Source organism: Pipra filicauda, unplaced genomic scaffold, assembly GCF_003945595.2.
Source record: "Pipra filicauda isolate LSUMZ 115617 unplaced genomic scaffold, ASM394559v2 scaffold195_size2193078_pilon, whole genome shotgun sequence".
Lineage (NCBI taxonomy): Eukaryota > Metazoa > Chordata > Aves > Passeriformes > Pipridae > Pipra > Pipra filicauda.
The window spans coordinates 1,001,691-1,020,166 of NW_024104304.1; the positions used below are offsets into that span (position 1 = coordinate 1,001,691).

The window sequence follows — 18,476 nt, forward strand, 5'->3', positions numbered from 1 at the left end:
TGATGAAAATATTTTCATTAATATGTGTGTATTTTTTACTATCTTAAATCCTTCTAAAGCTGAATTTTAATGAATTTACTCATATAGAGTACCTTGGAGCTGAACTGCACAGTAGTTAGTCATTAAGAGTGAGATCATACAGCTGAAGTAGAATGTATAAGGTCAGAGACACAAGTGAGTGGATGACTTAAGCTCACCGGTTCCCACAAGCTCCTAAATTTACAGGGGTGACAGTGGATGTTGCCGTAACAAGTCATGCAATGATTTGCAGTGATTCCCCATCTCAGCTTTCTCTCCTCTGTGTTCCACTGATTGACAAAGAAATGAGGCTGACACTTGCCAAGAGACACTTCTCTACAGTTCAGCTACTCGGACTCATGGATGCAAAACATCCGGACTTTTTGAAATGTTTGAGTTGGAGGTCAAGGTTTGCCTCTCAAATCTGCTGCCACTGATAATTATTCTTTTTTCTCTCCCTCTCCTATTACTAGGAGCTTTGCAGATTTATGATTTTGCCATACCATTTTCTTCTGACCATATTTGTTGTCACTTTTTTTTTTATATTTTCTGTAATGTCTTCTCTATTAGAAGAACTAATTTACAATGCCTGTAAAGAATCACCGGAGTAGCCTAAAATATAAAATATCCCAAGCTTTTACTTAGATTCCAAGCTTACATGTCACACCCAATATAGTATCCTCTCAAAGCAGTTTTATGTTTTCTTTTTTTCCCTTGAACAGAACCTCTACTGAAAGTTGAAGAAAAAATATACGACTCAATCACAGGAACATTTAGGTATGAATAAAAAAAAAAAATTCAATTGCGTGCCACAGTGTAAAAGTGTCAGTAGATATTTATTTATTTATTTACATTAAGCCTATCTGTGAAGTACGAAGTCCCATATTTTAATCAGTATTTGCTTTCATTTTGATGCTGTAAGTTTATTCTACAAATAATCAAATTTTGCTTAACATCTACATGAAAAAGCAGACAAAAATAGATTCTTAGAAGTCATACCATTTTTCATTGCCATTTACTTTTATTTTTCATACTTTTCATTTATATATCGTATCCTATTTTAATTTTCATATATTCCACCAATTTATCAAAATATCATTTTTTTACTGTGTTATTTTTGTATTTTTTGAAGCTGATGATTGCATGCTACATTCTGACATTGTCGTTTTGTAATCCCATGGTTGGAGCTATGTCAACCAGGTCAGAAAAGTAAGATGTGTTGCATTGAAGCATTTTTGTGGCTATTTTGTAATTCTAACCATGCTAATGTTTTAAGACTGCAGTTATTAATGCATTGTTACATAAATTTTAAATATGTCCAAATCAAATGTGATCTATGTGTAGATGTTAAGGAGCCTTGGGACATCAACAGTTTTGAAGAAGTTTCTCATGCTGAAGGCAATAGTTTCTCTGCTTAGGTGTAAATAAAACAAGATGAGTTGCTGGCAGCAGTACTTCAGCTAATTTAAACCAATATATTCAGTGATGTTGTTGAATTATCAGGTACAAACAGTGTGTCGTACAATGAAAAAGTAGAATTTCTAAATACAGTTGTTTCTATTGACTCTATAAAGACTGTTAAAAAATCAAAGTAATTGATCTGTGTGCTGTATGTTTTTGAGTAATAAAAATGTAGAGAAATGAAATGGAAATATTTGAGGACATTATCAGGATTGAAACACGAAATATTAGATAATTGAGTTATATTAGGTAATTCAGCTATATGAAGAATCATGCACAGTTTGGTATTTGCTGTAGCTTACTTGATATGGAAATGCACTTGCCCAAAGCAAAAGCTGAAAGTGTTTAAAGTTGTGTATATTCAGAGTTACTGATAAATTGGCGTTAGGTGAGTTGTTGGTAGTAATAGACTTGCTTTTCTTTTCCTGCTCTTGCTACTTTAAATACGTACCTAGGGAATGAAAAGTAATGGCTGTTTGAGAAAGAGAGGTCTGCCACCAAACCAGAAGGAAATGAAGATATTAACCTTAATTGGGTAATTACTAGAAAGTATTTCCTGGTAGCATAGAAAATGCTTATTTAAAGTTGACAGACAGCAAAAGTACAAAGAGATAGCAACGGAGGGAGGAACTGAGTCAAACTTAGCAATATAGAGTTTGAAAGTAAATATTTGCTATGCTGTTAGCACCATATTCCCCTGGAAAAGCAGGTTCTGAATAGTGCTTGCCAATCCTCCATGTGATGAATCTCCCAATCAAAATTTCAGTGACCAGGGGGTGAAATGAGGAGCACTAGAACTAGAAATCATTTGGGGATAAGAAAACAAACCAAAGGTTCTTCTTGATTAAAATTTGCTGCTGATGGTAGTTGAAGAGAACTGTCTTAATGATCAGAATGTTTAGACAGTCATATTTTTTTATTAGTAATTAATTCCTATATTTAAATTTTGTAGGATATGCAGACATATCTGAAGTAGTTTGGAGAAGACAGTGCTTGCTATGGTCAAGCAAACTGTCAGCTTATTTTTACTTTATTTTAGGCAGCGTACTTGATTGGAACATTATATCTGAATTTCCAGAATTTGGAGTGATAGAAATAAGTTCATGGTGTTACATATAGGCACCAGAGTTCACCTAAAACCATGCAACAGAGGCTATGTGGATTTTGGATATACTGAGGACTTACAGCTTGCCTGGAAATCAGTGAAGTTGGAGAATCCAAGTAACCTAGGAAACTGTTACCTGTATATGTACTTACATGCATACATATATATACGTGTACCTTACAGTACATGTGCATATGTTGACTGAAATATTCTGTAAAAGTGCATTTTTTTACTTCTGTGTATTTTGTGAATAAAATTTTGACAGCATTTCTGGGAAGAATTAAGCAGATAAAATGGAAATTAGATACAAGGAAGGTGACAATAATCCTGTGAATTCAAAAAGATTCCAATTAACTGTTTCCTTAAAACTGAAATGTCTAATGGGGGGGAGGAAATAGCAGCAGCAATCATTACTGTGGTAAAATTAGCCTGCTGTTCAATAGGGTAAAGTCAAAAGGTCTGAGAATATCAGAGGAAAGAAGACATTTCCATTGCTTTAGTCTTGAGAACTTGTTATGAAAATACATACAATTAATTAAAACAAAGCTACCCAGAGATCTAGACTGTGAAGACTTTTTCTTGCTATCCAGTGTCATTTGTAAGCACTGTTCAGAGTTCATGCAGAACTGTATTTTAATCCTTATGTGAAATTAGAGGAAAATGTTCCTGTGAAATGCAAAACCTTCCTAATGATAAGCCAAGGCCATTCAGTAACTGGAATCACCAGAATGCAGTGTTATAGTTGAGGGTGTTCTCAGAGGCAACTGTGGGTTTTACAAAGATAGTAATTTGCTTCTTTTGTTCATAGATACACTGTCATTCATCAACATTTAGTTTCCCCCACATTTTTCAAATTCTCTTTTGAGTCACTGAAGGCTTTATAGGAAATAGATCATTTGAGAAATACCTTGTGTATGTATTTTGTGGTCCAGTCTTGGCGGTCAGTAAAATGCACATACCAGTGTAATAGCATTTGAAACCTGCAGTGGCAAGAATTAGAGAAAAAACCCATACACATGTGGATCCCTGTAGCTAGGCAATGTATTTACCTGGTAGCCAGATTTTTATTATTTGAGAAATTTTTCAGGGACTGGAATTGTTCAAAATTGTCACATTAGTAAAACTGGGAAAGCCCGCTTTGTGTACAATTAATCATGTGTGTCCAAACTATTGCTGGATTAAGTTAATTTCTTATGTGAGACCTATATGACCTTATTTTAGACCTACTCTGTTAGACAGAAGGTGTAAATTTACTGTATTGAGTAGTCAGCATCTTTGTATCTTTATTTTTGGAAGCATTAATTCTCCACATTACAAATCTTCCGTGCTAATTGGTGTCTTTTCAGACACTTGCTGCTGGGAAGCAGTTTAAATGTGGACTGCCACATTATGAGCTGTTATCCCAGATACCTCCGTAACTATATTTGCAAAATTTAACAGAATCTGTTCTAAAAAAATGAACTCCACTAAATGTTCTCTTCACATAAACACCAATAAAACTGTTGAGTATAAACAGAGATGCCAAAAAGGGTGCTCTCAAGACTGAAGCCGGATATTTCACATTAGAGCAATCAGAAAACTCTCAGGCATAATTGTCAAGAAAACCATCACAAAGATAATAGATGAATTTACTTTGAAATCTGTAGAATTTTTCTTTAATTCACACTGAAATAAACTGAGTGTATATATTAATAGAAAATAAATAATTTAATAATAAGTTAATAAATATACACTCCTGAGAGTAGTGATGAATCTTTCTATGCCTACATAGTTATTTCTGTTGTTCTTAAGGTATTGTGTACTATACCTTAAAATGCTATAGGCTTGTTTTAAATAACTGATGAAAAGAGTAAGAAATACAAGTTATTTGATTAAAGAAGTTGATTCTTACATCCCAGTGCCTACTCCATAATGCTGGGGTTTTGTACATTTGCTTTCAAGTAACTGCAGATTTCTTAAGAATTTTTGTGTTTGTGTTTATACAACATGAGGAGCTTGGAGGGAAATTTATGTATATTGAAGTTCATGTATATGTTTAATAAAAATGAATTTTCATAAGGAAATAATTTGCTGTGGGAATGCATTAATTGAGGTAAGATGTCCTTTGGTAATTGGAATCATGTTTTTATCAATATCCTGGAAGGACACACTGAGTTAAGATATGAGTTAAATCAATCAGAAGAGGAATGTGAACTAGATTTCAGTTTTCCAAATTATAACTCTAAGCACTGGGCAAGTAAGCATAAAGAACTGCCAAGATGCTGCCTTGTGCTTTATATGAGGTTGGAAGCTCACCAGATGATGACTGCAAGGGCACATGGTGCTTACTGTCCTTGTCTTACTGTCCTTGAAGGCAGACAGTTCATATAATGTGATGAAAAGAGTGGGCTGTGGTACGAGAGCTTAACTCTTCACCCTTTTCACCCTTGTACCATGTAAGTTTTTAGCATATTTTCTGTTTCTTTATCACCTGATTGGCATTTGCCTCCTGACTCTATCACCATATTCTGTATAAAGGGGCCATGCCCATCACTGCCCCTTGGCTTCTAATTTGCCCTTGCTGTGCCTGCTGCCAGTGAAGCTGGCAGAGTTTCAGCCATGCAGGGCTAGTTAAGGACCATCAACATCCCATAGAATAAGGCAGACGGGTAGAGTTTTGCATCACAGACCTCATCTTCACCCAAAACACAAAGCATAGCTGGTGCTGTGGTGGGACAGTACCCTTTATGTCCTCCACTGGGTAGCAGCCAGGGGCAGGGTCCCCTGAGGCCAGGCAGGTCTATTATCCAACAAAGGTTTTGGGTGACAGAGCCAGCACCCATTTGTTGGGCCATATTGTCTTCCGTTTTGAGGATTACTAGCTGAGCTTAGGAAAAGAAGGGCCGTATCCAGAATGCTGTACCCTCTGCCCTGCAGCAACAGCACAAGGCCATCAGAGCCGCTGTCAGATTGCCATGAAAACAGGACAGAAGCCATTGTTTTCTATGGAACTTAGCCAGTCCAAGTGTCTGCATTTTGCTGTGGGCTAGTTTGGAGGCAGCACATCCACTGCTGCTTTTAGTCTTTGAAATCATTTTATAGTCCTCCAGGAATACACATCACCTCAGAAAATGAAAGAAAATACATAGGTAGATAGGTAATTAGAATCCAAGGTCTACACTACTACGTGCCACTATCTTTGTTTCATCTACTCCCTTCCTGTCCTCAGTAGTGGATATTCAAAAGGGGCTATAAAAAAAACACTCATAAGGATGCTAAGACAGTTAGATGTTGTGAGTTCAAACCTTGTCCAGCTGCCATATGACTGGAATCCAGGGTTTCCCAGGTCCTGGGTTGAGTGCTCAAAAATTTGACCTTTATTGTGAAAGACCTTCTCTGAAGGCAGCTGATTTTTTGAATCCTGCTTAAAAGATGACATTTTAAAATGGGAATTAGTTTTGGTGCCTAAAGCCATTAAAATAGACCCATGTGGGAGAAAATGTTTTAGGTACACCTTTTCCATGGCATTTGTGCTTGCCTGTTTCAGCCATCACACTGTGCTAGCTCCTGCCAATCCAGACTGGGGAGTCTTGCTCTCAGTGTAGCTCTGGATCATTTTCTGTGTAAGATTAGGCAAACACTGAAGTTTGTTTGTGACCTTGATCATAGAAAGGTTTGAATGGAAAACGAAGATGAAAGGTAAAGGTCCAAGAAGCAAAGCCCCATGTGTGGTACCCTCCAGGCTACGCAACCTCTCACCCAGCTTAGGGACCAGCTGGAGGCCAGCTCTGGTGCAAGGCAGCTGTGTAAGCTGGGATCAGGCTGCTGGGAACACAGCTGCAAGATGCTTCTTTTGGAGGATTCTTCTGTTGGGAGAATGGAGACTGTGCGTGAACAATTTCCTTTGCATTTCTGTGAGCCTTGCCTTGGCATGGCTGGGTGCAGACAGTAAAAGAACTGCATAGCTAATATGGCTTCAGCCTTTGAAGTTAGAACAAAGAAGGCTCCCTGCCAAAGTTAAGGTGGAATTTCAAGAGGGTGAACATGTGCCCTCAGCTCATATGGAACCTATTGTGGTCCAATTAGCAGTGGAAAACAAAGTATGTTTTCCTTAGGTATCCAATGCTGTGTGAAGAAGAATCACGCGTCTGGGTGTAATAAGCAGTATATAAAGTGTGTTCTTCTTGTAAGAAATCTGACATTTTGCCGATCAAATTGGTCTGTGAGCAGTCTGTCCGTGCCCCTCCACCGATATTCTTCTTTGTTCTTTATTTCTTACAAACAATTTATGGGAGACTTTTTTTTTCATCTCAAACTTTTATCCTTTTTTACCTGTATTACTTCTTGGGTTTTTTTCTGGACTGTTGTGATGCATTTAGATTTTATATTGGATTAGGACTGAGAATATATCTATCTGATTTTAGGAAAATACTCAAAATAATTTTTATATATATATATATATATATATATAAAGTAGAAATATATAGAAGTAGAAATATATAGAAGATATGAGGTCTATGAGTAAAGCAGGTCTTTTAGTCCTTTTGGAAATATCTGTCCAAGAAATCAGAAATCACAGTGAAAAGGAAAAATAAAAGCCTGAAACCCATGAAACCATAACTTGCTTCTGAATATCAACTCAAAGACTTATTTTTCCTGTTTTCTCTTTCACGTTCTTACGCTGTTTATTTATAATGTATGTGTGGGTACAGCTGAGACAGTGTTAGAGGTCTTACCTCAGTGTTCATTAGAGATGTTCATGTGCATTGCCAGATGTGGCTTAGCTCCAGCTGGCAACTCAGCCACAGGCAGCTGCTCACTCACTCCCCCACCAGTGGGATGGGGGAGAGAATCAGAGAGGTGAAAGTGAAAAAACTCATGAGTTGAGATAAAGACAATTTAATAGGGAAAGCAGAAGCCACACACACAAGCAAAGCAAAACAAGGAATTCATTTACCACTTTCCATGGGCAGGTGTTCAGCCATCTCCAGGAAAGTGTGTGTAACAGTGGCTTTGAAATACAAACACCATAACTCTGAATGTCCCCCCCTTCCTCCTTTTCCCCCCGGATTTATATGCTAAGCATGGCACCATATGGTATGGAATATCCCTTTGGTCAGTTGGGGTCAGCTGTCCTGATTGTGTCCCCTCCCAGCTCCTTGTGCACCCCCCGCCTTCCTTGCTGGCAGGGCAGTATGAGGAGCAGAACAGGCCTTGATGCTGTGCAAGTGCTGCTCAGCAAAACCAAAACCATCCCTCTGTTATTAGCCCCGTGTTCAGCACAAATCCAAAACATAGCTCCATATTAGCCACTATTGTAGCAGATGGGTCCCAAGGGATGCAAGGGCACATCATGGGAGTTGGAGTCCTAGATGGCCTACAGAGGCACATGTGCAGTGTGTGCTATGCTGCCATTGGCCAGGCAGTCACATGTCCTCTGGAGGGATTAAAAGGAGGACTTTTCTTTGAAATAAACAGATTTGGCTGCACGCCATCAACAAGCTGAGTCGACTATCATTATATTACATTAATATAGCCACATGTGGCGCACCCCACGTGGGGCAGAACCTACATTAGGAATTAATTCTAACAGCCTGCACCAAGGCATCTCGGTAGGGTCCGGGAACGAGTTTGTTTCAAAACTCGGGGGTCTTTAACCAAAAAAAATTTAGACATCTCAAAAGCGTCCGATCTCAGCACGTGGCTGAGAGATCAAGATTAAACCGAGCTCAAAAAACATAAGAAAGTGCACTGATCCAGGAGAAGAAAAAAAGATGAAGAGAAGATGGATCGACGGTGAAGGAGCTGCCGAGCCGCCGCAGCGGGAGCGGGAGCCGAGCCGGCAGCGCATGCCAGGTTTTTCAGTAGGGGCCATTGAACAGCCGTTCCAAGGACAAATTAAACGAGTCTGGAAAAGTGATGAGTCTATATGGATTGATCAATGGCCCATAAAACAGGAACGGCTTGCCCATCTAAGGGAGCTTGCAAAAGAACATCTTGCAGCAGGACATATTGCTCCAACAAACAGTCCCTGGAATACTCCCGTGTTTTGTATCCCCAAAAAACTGGAAAGTGGAGAATGTTGCAGGACTTAAGAGCAGTTAACTCAGTAATAGAACCCATGGGGGCATTTCAACCTGGACTTCCTTCACCTGCTATGCTTCCAGCAGGATGGCCGTTAATGGTAATTGATTTAAAGGACTGCTTTTTTACCATCTTTCTGCACCCTGAGGATACTCCACAGCTTGCCTTTTCTATCCCCGCTCTGAACAATGTACAGCCCATGCAGAGATACCACTGGGTTTGTTCTTCCTCAAGGGACGCGAAACAGTCCGACAATATGTCAAACTGTAGTAGCAAAAGCTATTCACCCCATCAGAAAGCTTTTTCCCTCAGCAATCATCTATCATTACATGGATGACATCTTAATTGCCACGGCCACAGAGACTGACTTGCAATCTGTTGTTACTGCTCTAACCAATGCTGTCCAAGATGCAGGATTGCAAGTCGCTCCAGAAAAAATGCCGTGATGGCAGCCCTGAACTTACCTTGGATGGAGAATCATGCAGCAGGAGATCTCTCCCCAGCCACTTCAGCTTGAGGTAAAAGATACCTTAACTTTAAAGAAACTGCGAAAACTCCTAGGAGCCATCAGTTGTTTAAGGCCTATTTTGGGCTTAACCACAGGGGAGCTACACCCTCTGTTTGAACTGTTAAAGGGTAGCTCAGACTTAACGTCTAGCAGGTTTTCTGACTGCAGAGGCAAAGTAGGCATTAGAAACATGCTCCAAGGCAATCAAGAACAGACAAGGCAGGAGGAGAAATCCTGAACTGCAAATCTGCCTTGCTCTTGTTCCTGGCAGGTTCCAGCCATTTGCAGGTTTTTTTCAGTGGGATCAGACTGAAAAGGGTCCACTGAGGGTCCTAGAATGGCTGTTTCTGTCCCATTCACCCCCTAAAACTTTGTGAACCACTAATGAAATGTTTGCCAAGCTTGTCATTAAAGGCAGAGGACATCTACAAGAGCTGGACGGACAGGACCCTGCAACCATCTACATCCTGGTGACAAAGGACAGCCTCGACTGGCTGCTGGCTGAAGATGCAGGATTCCAGACTGCCTTGGCAGGCTACAACGGTGACATTTCTGTTCATTACTCTAAACACAGGCTTTGGGCAGAAATGGGTAACTTACCCTTAAAAGCCACAACCAGATGCAAACACGAACCAGTAAAAGACCTCACAGTTTTTACTGATGCATCTAGATGGACCAGGAAAGCTGCAGTGACATGGGTAAACTCTGATACAGGACAATGGGAACAAGAGGTGCAAACCATGAACCAAGGTTCTGTACAGGTTCTGGAACTGACTGCTATCTGTATTGCCTTGGAAAGGTTTTCAGAGCAACCTGTTAATGTCACAGATTCTTGTTATGCAGCAGGCTTAGTATCCCATCTCAAAAGTTCATTCCTTTGAGATGTTGCGAATCCTCACTTGTTTGAAATGTGTTCTGCTTGGTTCCTTGTTAACCACAGGAAGTTTGACTTTTACATCATGCACATAAGATCATACACAGAAATGCCATGGCCCATAGCAGAGGGGAACCAGGGGGCGGATGCAGCAGCTATGTTTAACACTGTGCCCAGAGTCTTAGAGCAAGTGAAATTGTCTCATTCATTTTTTCATCAGAATGCGTGTTCACTGAAGAGACAATTTCCAATCACACTCAATCAAGCTCGAAACATAGTCATGTCATGCCCAGATTGCCAACAAATAACTCTCATGCCATCTCAGGAAGGAGTTAACCCCAGAGGATTAATGGCAAATGAGATATGGCAAACAGATGTAACACACATACCTAAATTCGGGCCATTAAAATATGTACGTCACAGTTGACACACGCTCAAAATACATCACTGCCACTGCACACATGGGGGAAAAGGCAAAAGATGTGATAAGGCACTGGCTCAGCTGTTTTACAACACGAGGTACCCCAAAACAAATCAAAACCGATAATGGACCTGCGTACATATCAGAAAAGGTAAAAATCTTCCTGTCAAATTGGGGAATTTCTCACACTACAGGCATTCCACATTCACCTACGGGGCAGGCCATAGTAGAAAGGGCACATTGCACCCTAAAAGATGTTAGCTAAACAAAAGAAGGGGGAATCCATCTGTACCCCACAAGAGCATCTGTGGAAAGCCACATACATCATAAATTTTTTAAATTGTGATAGTGCTGAAAAAAGCAGGCACAAAAGGCAACACAGACCTCAAGCTTTTTCCTCTCCCAAAACACCAGTCATGATAAAGGATCTAATTTCGGGACAGTGGACAGGACTGGTAGATCTTGTGACATGGGGGAGGGGTTATGCATGTGTATCTACAGGAAAAGAACTGAAATGGGTTCCTTCCAGATATGTCAAACCTTACCTAGGTACACCCCCACAGTAGCAAGAACCAGAGTAATGCAGAGTTTAAAAACACAGTTATGTTTCCCATTTGGTAATGATGTTTACATTTCAGGTTTACAATTGAAGATGACCAATGTGGCAAAATGCAGAGTCTATACAAAACCCATGAGTGTGTGTGTGATGAGTGGAGTGACGGCCATCAGTGTGAATGTGTGTGACTGAATAAAGGAGTTGTGTAAACGTATAAAGAACCTTAAACACCAAACACCTTATAAGAGTATCACTACCGCAGCCACATGGTCACATTAAGAGAATTTAGTTTACTACATTTAGCTTGTTTTTGAAATAAAGTTGAATTTCCCAGTTTGTATAAACCCTGAGATTAATAAAGGTTATAAGTTTAAAGGTACTACACAGTTGGGCCAAGGCCCTTAGGTTAATAAAACTGTTTTTCCAAGTTACACTATACCCCTTAGGAAAAAAAAGGTTTAAGGTAATATGAACAAGTTTAAAAAGGTTAAAGAAAACATTTTCAACAGATATATAAGCTGTTAAGAAACCAGAGTAAGCAGTGTGCTGGGTCACCGCGATGCTATAGTAGTTGTATGAGGTATTGTTCTGTTATTTGCACTGTTGTTGTTGCACTGTTTTCGTGATTCGCCTTAAATATTTAGAGTGGGGGAGGTGTAGCGGACGGGTCCCAAGGGATGCAAGGGCGCATCATGGGAGTTGGAGTCCTAGACGGACAGTGCAGTGTGTGCTATGCTGCCATTGGCCAGGCAGGCACATGTCCTCTGGAGGGGTTAAAAGGAGGACTTTTCTTTGAAATAAACAGATTTGGCTGCACGCCATCAACAAGCCGAGTTGAGTATCATTATATTATAATAATATAGCCACACACTGGGGCCTCTGGTGGTCTAGTGGTTAGAGTGCCTGACTCTCACCTCTGTGACCCGGGTTCAATTCCCGGCCCCCTGGGCAGGTGGAGCTCGTCAGCCTTGGTAGGCAATCCACCTAAGAGAAGGTCACTCTAAACAAACCTACATCCTGGGGACCTCACTGCCACTGTCCAAGCTTTGCTCGGCCCCGGTAGATGAACCTCAGGACTAAAGGGTGGGCTCAGTTCAGCGCACACTGTGTCTCACCTAAAAATCCACTGCGCAGGCTGGAAGGGTTAATGACCTTTCCCAAAATCTTCGCTCGCGAAGACTGGCCATTATAGCCACACACTATGAAAAAAATTAACTCTATCTCAGCCAAAACCAGGACAGCAGATCACTATAAATCTCAGGAAAGCTCATGCCTGCTGGAGTCAGCTATATAACTTAAACTTTCCATGGAAAATAGACACTGATAAAATTAATGTCAACTAAAATGTCTCTGAAAAGAGGATGAAATTACTGCATAGCTGTTCACTGGGAGGCCCAGTAACTGCAGCTTGCCTTGCACAAGGGTGTTGTCTATAGCTCCTGTCAGCAAAGGGTTTGAGTTTCTCTGCCAACAACTCTGTTGAAATTGATACAGCTCACACTTCACTTCCTAGCAGCACAATGAATCACTGAGCTGCTTCTAAATAAGCAGGCCATAGCTTCAGAGGAGGCTGTAACTAATATGTGGAAAACCACCAATGACTGACTTGTAAAAATAATGTGGGCTGAAAAAGTAATCCCTACTCTGATATCAGTTGGGTTAGAAATTGTATTTAGACAAGCATATGGTTATTCTTCTAGATTAGAGATGAGATTTCTTTATTTTGAGAACGTGAGGGTTTGTAAACAAGAGTATCAGCAGATCCAGATTCCAAGTCTATTCCTCTTAACAATATTGTTCTTTTGTGGATACACTGTGCTTCTTAACTGTTCCTAAGTCCACAGGAGCACAGCACCCAGATGATATTGCTTATCTCCACTACTGGCACATTCACTCTTGTAAATTCTGCTGTCAGAAAGTGGAAAGAACCTGTTTTTGAGCTCAGGCTGTATTCTGAGACCCCATTGTTACACTAAACTCCTGTCTTATGACACAGCATGCAAGAAGTATCTGTCCTATGGGGATCTGGTGATAAAATAAAAGCCTTGTGTTTGTTCCCCCCTCCATTCCATACACTCTTGCTCCCAGAGTGTACTGAGGGTTTTGGTTTTCTTACTGGATTGCTTTTCAAGCTTTCCTCCTCCTAGAAAGGCTAATGAAACTCATTAAGTGTCGCTGTTGAGTTGTTGTGACGGTCAAGAAAGACACAAGCAGTCTAGTTCAGAGCAGAATACACGTCTGACTTTATTATTCTCATTTCCTTTTTATATTCTTTCTTAGCAGCAAATAGCAACCTTATCCAGATTAGGCAACACTGCAAGCAACAGCGTTTTGCTTATTGGCTACCTTCTGCTGTCAGAAAGTGGAAAGAACCTGTTTTTGAGCTCAGGCTGTATTCTGAGACCCCATTGTTACACTAAACTCCTGTCTTATGACACAGCATGCAAGAAGTATCTGTCCTATGGGGATCTGGTGATAAAATAAAAGCCTTGTGTTTGTTCCCCCCTCCATTCCATACACTCTTGCTCCCAGAGTGTACTGAGGGTTTTGGTTTTCTTACTGGATTGCTTTTCAAGCTTTCCTCCTCCTAGAAAGGCTAATGAAACTCATTAAGTGTCGCTGTTGAGTTGTTGTGATGGTCAAGAAAGACACAAGCAGTCTAATTCAGAGCAGAATACACGTCTGACTTTATTATTCTCATTTCCTTTTTATATTCTTTCTTAGCAGCAAATAGCAACCTTATTTAGGCAAGCAAGCAACAGCGTTTTTATTGGCTACCTTCTATGCTTGATACACTTGGCAATGTTCAAGGCTATTCTGTGGTTCCCACATCCTGGACTTAATTACTTTACAGTTTCTCTTTGTTCCTTCTTTAGGGCTGCATACATGACTTCTTTATCTCAAGGATACACTTGAAAGTTTGCCGGGTCGATATCTTCATCCAAGGAGGCTAGGGAGCCAACAGACCAGCTGTGCACCCCCATAGTTAAGTGCCAGTGTTGGTTTGGAAAGTCTGAACAGTTGGGATAACTAATCTGCCTTCAGGTTTGCCTTTCAGAGTTTGCTGCAGTACAGCCTTTCGTAGTAAAGCAAAGACATATTAAGCTCCATAAATAAAATCTCAAAAATCTATTCTTCAGGAAAGACTTTTAAATGGGCAACTTAACAAATGTTATACTGAATATCTCCTCACCCCTGAAAGAAGAAAAAAAAAAAGAAATGTACTATCCAAATGGCAAGGGTCAAGAGCCCAATATATCTCTTTGTCATTTTATGATGTTTTAAAAAGGTGACTGGTAGATTAAAGAGTGTATTTTTATTGTAGCATGGCAGGAGAAAATTAAAAAATTAAAAAATATCTATTAAATGTTCTTCCTAGCTTAATTAAGACACATATAATGAAGCACTTCATTTGGCTGGCTTTTATAGCCAATGGCAATGGTAAGTCTTTTAAAAGAGAGTAAAAGAGAATCATAGAATATGCCCTGTTGGAAGGGACCCACAAGGGTCATCAAGTCCAACTCCTGGCCCTGCACAGGACCATCCCCAAGAGTCTCACCATGTGCCTTAGAGTGTCATCCAAACATTTCTTGAACTCTGTCAGTCTTGGTGGTATCCACTTCCCTGGGGAGCCTGTTCCACTGCCCAACCACCTGGTGAAGAATCTTTTTCTAATATCCAACCTAAACCTCCACTGGCGCAATTTCAGGCCATTCCCTCGGGTCCTGTCACTGGTCACCACAGAGAAGAAATGTTGTGTGGGGAGATGCTGTGGCACTAAGAGTATTGATTATCTTGAAATTTCATGTGTAGAATATAGAAAAGATTTTTTTTGGTTGTTATGTTAGACTTAGAACTTGGTTATTTTATCTTGCAGTCACAATAATTTTCTGCTGTTTATTTTCATGTCCGTATACTGATATTTGATAACTTCAGGTTATATCAATCTTCCTTGGTAACCTCCTTGTGTTTCCAAAGCACATATTCTTGTTCATCACTTAGACACCACCCACTAAATGTAATAATTAACAATACTAACTGTCTTTTCACAATCATTAGATGTAAAGAAGGCTCTTTGACATCTGAAATGAGATACTTACATCACTTTAAAGACCAGTAAATGCATTAGAAATAGTTTAAGGAAGTAAGGGCAGATTGTGGCATGCCTGTAAAGAAAAAAAAATCAATTATTTGCATTTATATGATAGATTAAAACAAAGACATTATTCTGCAGGCAGTGGAATTAGGAAAGCGGTGTAGGTAAGCTTAACTTGGATGGGATTGTTCAAATCAGTTAGGAAAGTTTGATTTTCAGTATAACAAAACAGAACGAAAAATACGAAATCTGAAAATCTCTTTTTTAACATTAACTCTTGCTTTGACTCTTGCTTCTGATAAAAGGTTTAAAACAGAGTTTATGTATTTGGTTAAAGAAGATTCAGATTATCAAATGTAAATATCAATTGGAAAAAGACCAAAAAGATTACAGAAATGCACAAAGGTATTACAAGCATCCCAGTACAGTTATTTCATTGGCAATCTCCTTTTTGTTATGTTTCATAGTGTCAGTGAATGAAGGTTTTGTTATAGCCTCCCTAATGTTTAAGTAAACTGAGGACTGGTAAAAATGAAGCTTGTGTGAGACAGTCTTTGCCTTACTTAAACATTATGAGGATTATAACACAATGTTCAATCATTTACTTTAGGATTTTCTTCTCTGCCATATGCTAGAGAAGTAAAGACCATAATTTTAATGATCTGAGAGGCTGTGTTTTACACCTCTTTATGGAGAAGCTTAAATTCTGTCAGGAAAAAAAAACAAAACAACCTTTATTCAGTGGGCTGATAAACACCACTAATTCCAAGGGAGGTCAGTGGAAGCTAAGCAGGGACCTTGCCTCCAAGGAGCTGTCTGCTATCCGTGTTTTTCAGCCCTTGACCCAGATTTATCCCCTCCTGCCCAAAACGTGGTACTCCTGCCCTAACCTGGGTACTCTTTGTACGGGTGTCAGGAAAAGATAGACGTATGGGAGAAGAGCAATTCCAGAAACATTCAGAATTGTTCTGTGGGTCTGCTTACTGCCCCCATTGATTACAGGATTACAGTATGGCTGAGCAACCTGTGCCAGCACTCACTCACCCTCAGAGTGAAATACTGTTTCCTGATGCATCCTGAAGGGACCTCCTGTTTTTCAGTTTGTGCCCACAATTCCTCTGGTCCCATCACTTGTCACTCCTGAAAAGAACCTGGCTCTGTCCTCCCTTCAGGTATTTATATGCATTTGTAAGATCCTCCTGAGCTTTTTCTTATCCAGGCTGAACAGTCCCAACTCGCCCAGTCTTTCCTCACATGAAAGATGCTCCAGTCCCTCGATCATTTTCAAGGCCCTATGCTGGTCTCTCTCCAAATGGGTTTCCCTTTCCCCATCCACGACGTGGGGGAGCCCAGCTCTAGTTCCTTCTCCGTCTGAAGAACCATTTCCGACGTCTTGTGGGACGGGGAAGGGGGACTCCAGAAACAGGGTTTTTCAGGCCCCGAGCCTGGAGGGGAGAGGTGCCCTCCCCTCCCCCCACCACCCACGTGGCTCCATGGCAGGCACAGAGACAGCACACCGGGCGTGGAGAGGAGGCAAGAGAGAGTTTATTGTTGGGAAGGGGTTTATAAGGCTTTTAGGAGGGTCAAAGGGGAACCAATCACGAGTTCAGGGTCACACAGAAAAAACCATCAGGTAAAGGGTCAACAGCCAATAGGAAGGGGTTAAACAAAGGACCAATGGGACGCCTCAGGACACCTTTCCCAGGACATTCCTGCATGGGAGATAACAGTTGCTGTGGGGGGGTGCTGGGAAGAAGAAACACGTGTTTGCAAAGGGACCACAAAGAGCCATTTTAAGACATGTTTAAACAAGTTTCTCATCAGGTATAGTGCCACAACTCAACCTTTTTTATTCCCTAAAGATGAATATGTCTTTTATTGATATATGGATTTTAAATTTACCCTATTCTCTTAGTGTCTGAGGGTGTCCCTATAAAACAGAATTTAAAAATGGTTTTATTGATGAAACAAGTTTTTCACTGGCACAACTTTCAATTTACTGCTGAACCAAACAAACTACTTATTGCTGTTAATTTTAGTTTCATTAGAGTCCAAATGGTTGTTTTCTTCTGTTTCTCGGAGGCAGTCTCGGCGTCCGGAGGGGCTGCGGCGGTGGCTGCTGCGGCCGCATGGCGGGACGGGGGCTTGCTGTGTGCAGCAGGAGCAGGGCGCAGGCGGGATCGGCAGGGGCCGGGGCTGCCAGCAGCGCCGGGGTCTCGGCGGGGCGGCGGCGGCACCGCGGGTGTCCGGTCCGGTCTGTTGCGGGGCAGGGTCCGTCCCGGGTGGCTCGGCGGGAGCTGCAGCAGCGAGGTAGGAGCGGGGCTGGCTGATGTTGGGGCTTCCCCGGAGCCGCGGCGCGGCGGGGCCGGCCCGGGGCCGGGCGGCGCGGGGAGAGGCAGCTGATGTCGGGGCTGCGGCGCGAGCGGCACGGCGGGCGGCCGGGAGCCGCGCAGGGGGATTGCTGCAGAGCTGTTTCGAGCAGCTTTAACCCTTTTTTCGCCATGCTGGCGTGGTAACTATCTTTCAGGTTAGTAAGCAGTCTTATTAGATGACTTGCAGATGGAATTACATATGTTCTTTAAGCTTGCTTTTTCTCTCTTAAAGAGGCATGCACGCTTCTTGTAGTTACAGGTTTACAGGGGGAGAGGTTTAGGGAGTATGCCGAAGTTTCCTTAAAAGGGGATATGCCGGGTCTGCTCCTACCTGAATGTCCTCAGGAAGGTTGAAGATACTCCGAACAGGCTGCTCTCTTGTGGTGATGCAAGCCTGCTAATATCTTTTGCCGCTTAGACTCCGGTTCGTCGTTGACACAGACCTCGCCCCAGTCTGTGCTTGGGATTGCTTTTATCTTCACAGAAGAGTTCAAACAATCGTGGCCTCACCACGTGGCCCAATTACGGCGAATTGAGGGGGATGGGGGAGACTTCGGGGTGCCGGGGAACACAGATGTCGCATCTGTGCTTTAGGAATCCACCTATCTTCATAGAAGAGTTCAGCAAGATTCGTTTCCTCACACGGGGCACCAGAAATGGGTTTCCCTTTCCCCATCCACGACGTGGGGGAGCCCAGCTCTAGTTCCTTCTCCGTCTGAAGAACCATTTCCGACGTCTTGTGGGACGGGGAAGGGGGACTCCAGAAACAGGGTTTTTCAGGCCCCGAGCCTGGAGGGGAGAGGTGCCCTCCCCTCCCCCCACCACCCACGTGGCTCCATGGCAGGCACAGAGACAGCACACCGGCGTGGAGAGGAGGCAAGAGAGAGTTTATTGTTGGGAAGGGGTTTATAAGGCTTTTAGGAGGGTCAAAGGGGAACCAATCACTTCAGGGTCACACAGAAAAAACCATCAGGTAAAGGGTCAACAGCCAATAGGAAGGGG

The 18,476-nt window shown here is 41.6% G+C and overlaps 1 long non-coding RNA gene across 3 annotated transcripts in view; it reads left to right on the forward strand.

The window, feature by feature from the left end:
- LOC120323090 overlaps nt 1-18,476 on the forward strand; it is a 36,305-nt gene that overhangs the window by 2,888 nt on the left and 14,941 nt on the right. Inside the window, exons 3-4 of one of the 3 annotated variants that reach the window (XR_005563234.1) lie at nt 741-795; nt 13,883-14,120. This is a non-coding gene — a long non-coding RNA (uncharacterized LOC120323090). Of the gene's footprint in view, nt 1-740; nt 796-2,518; nt 3,795-13,882; nt 14,121-18,476 lie in introns of those variants that run through there. The other 2 variants (XR_005563233.1, XR_005563235.1) reach the window with 2 other exon arrangements.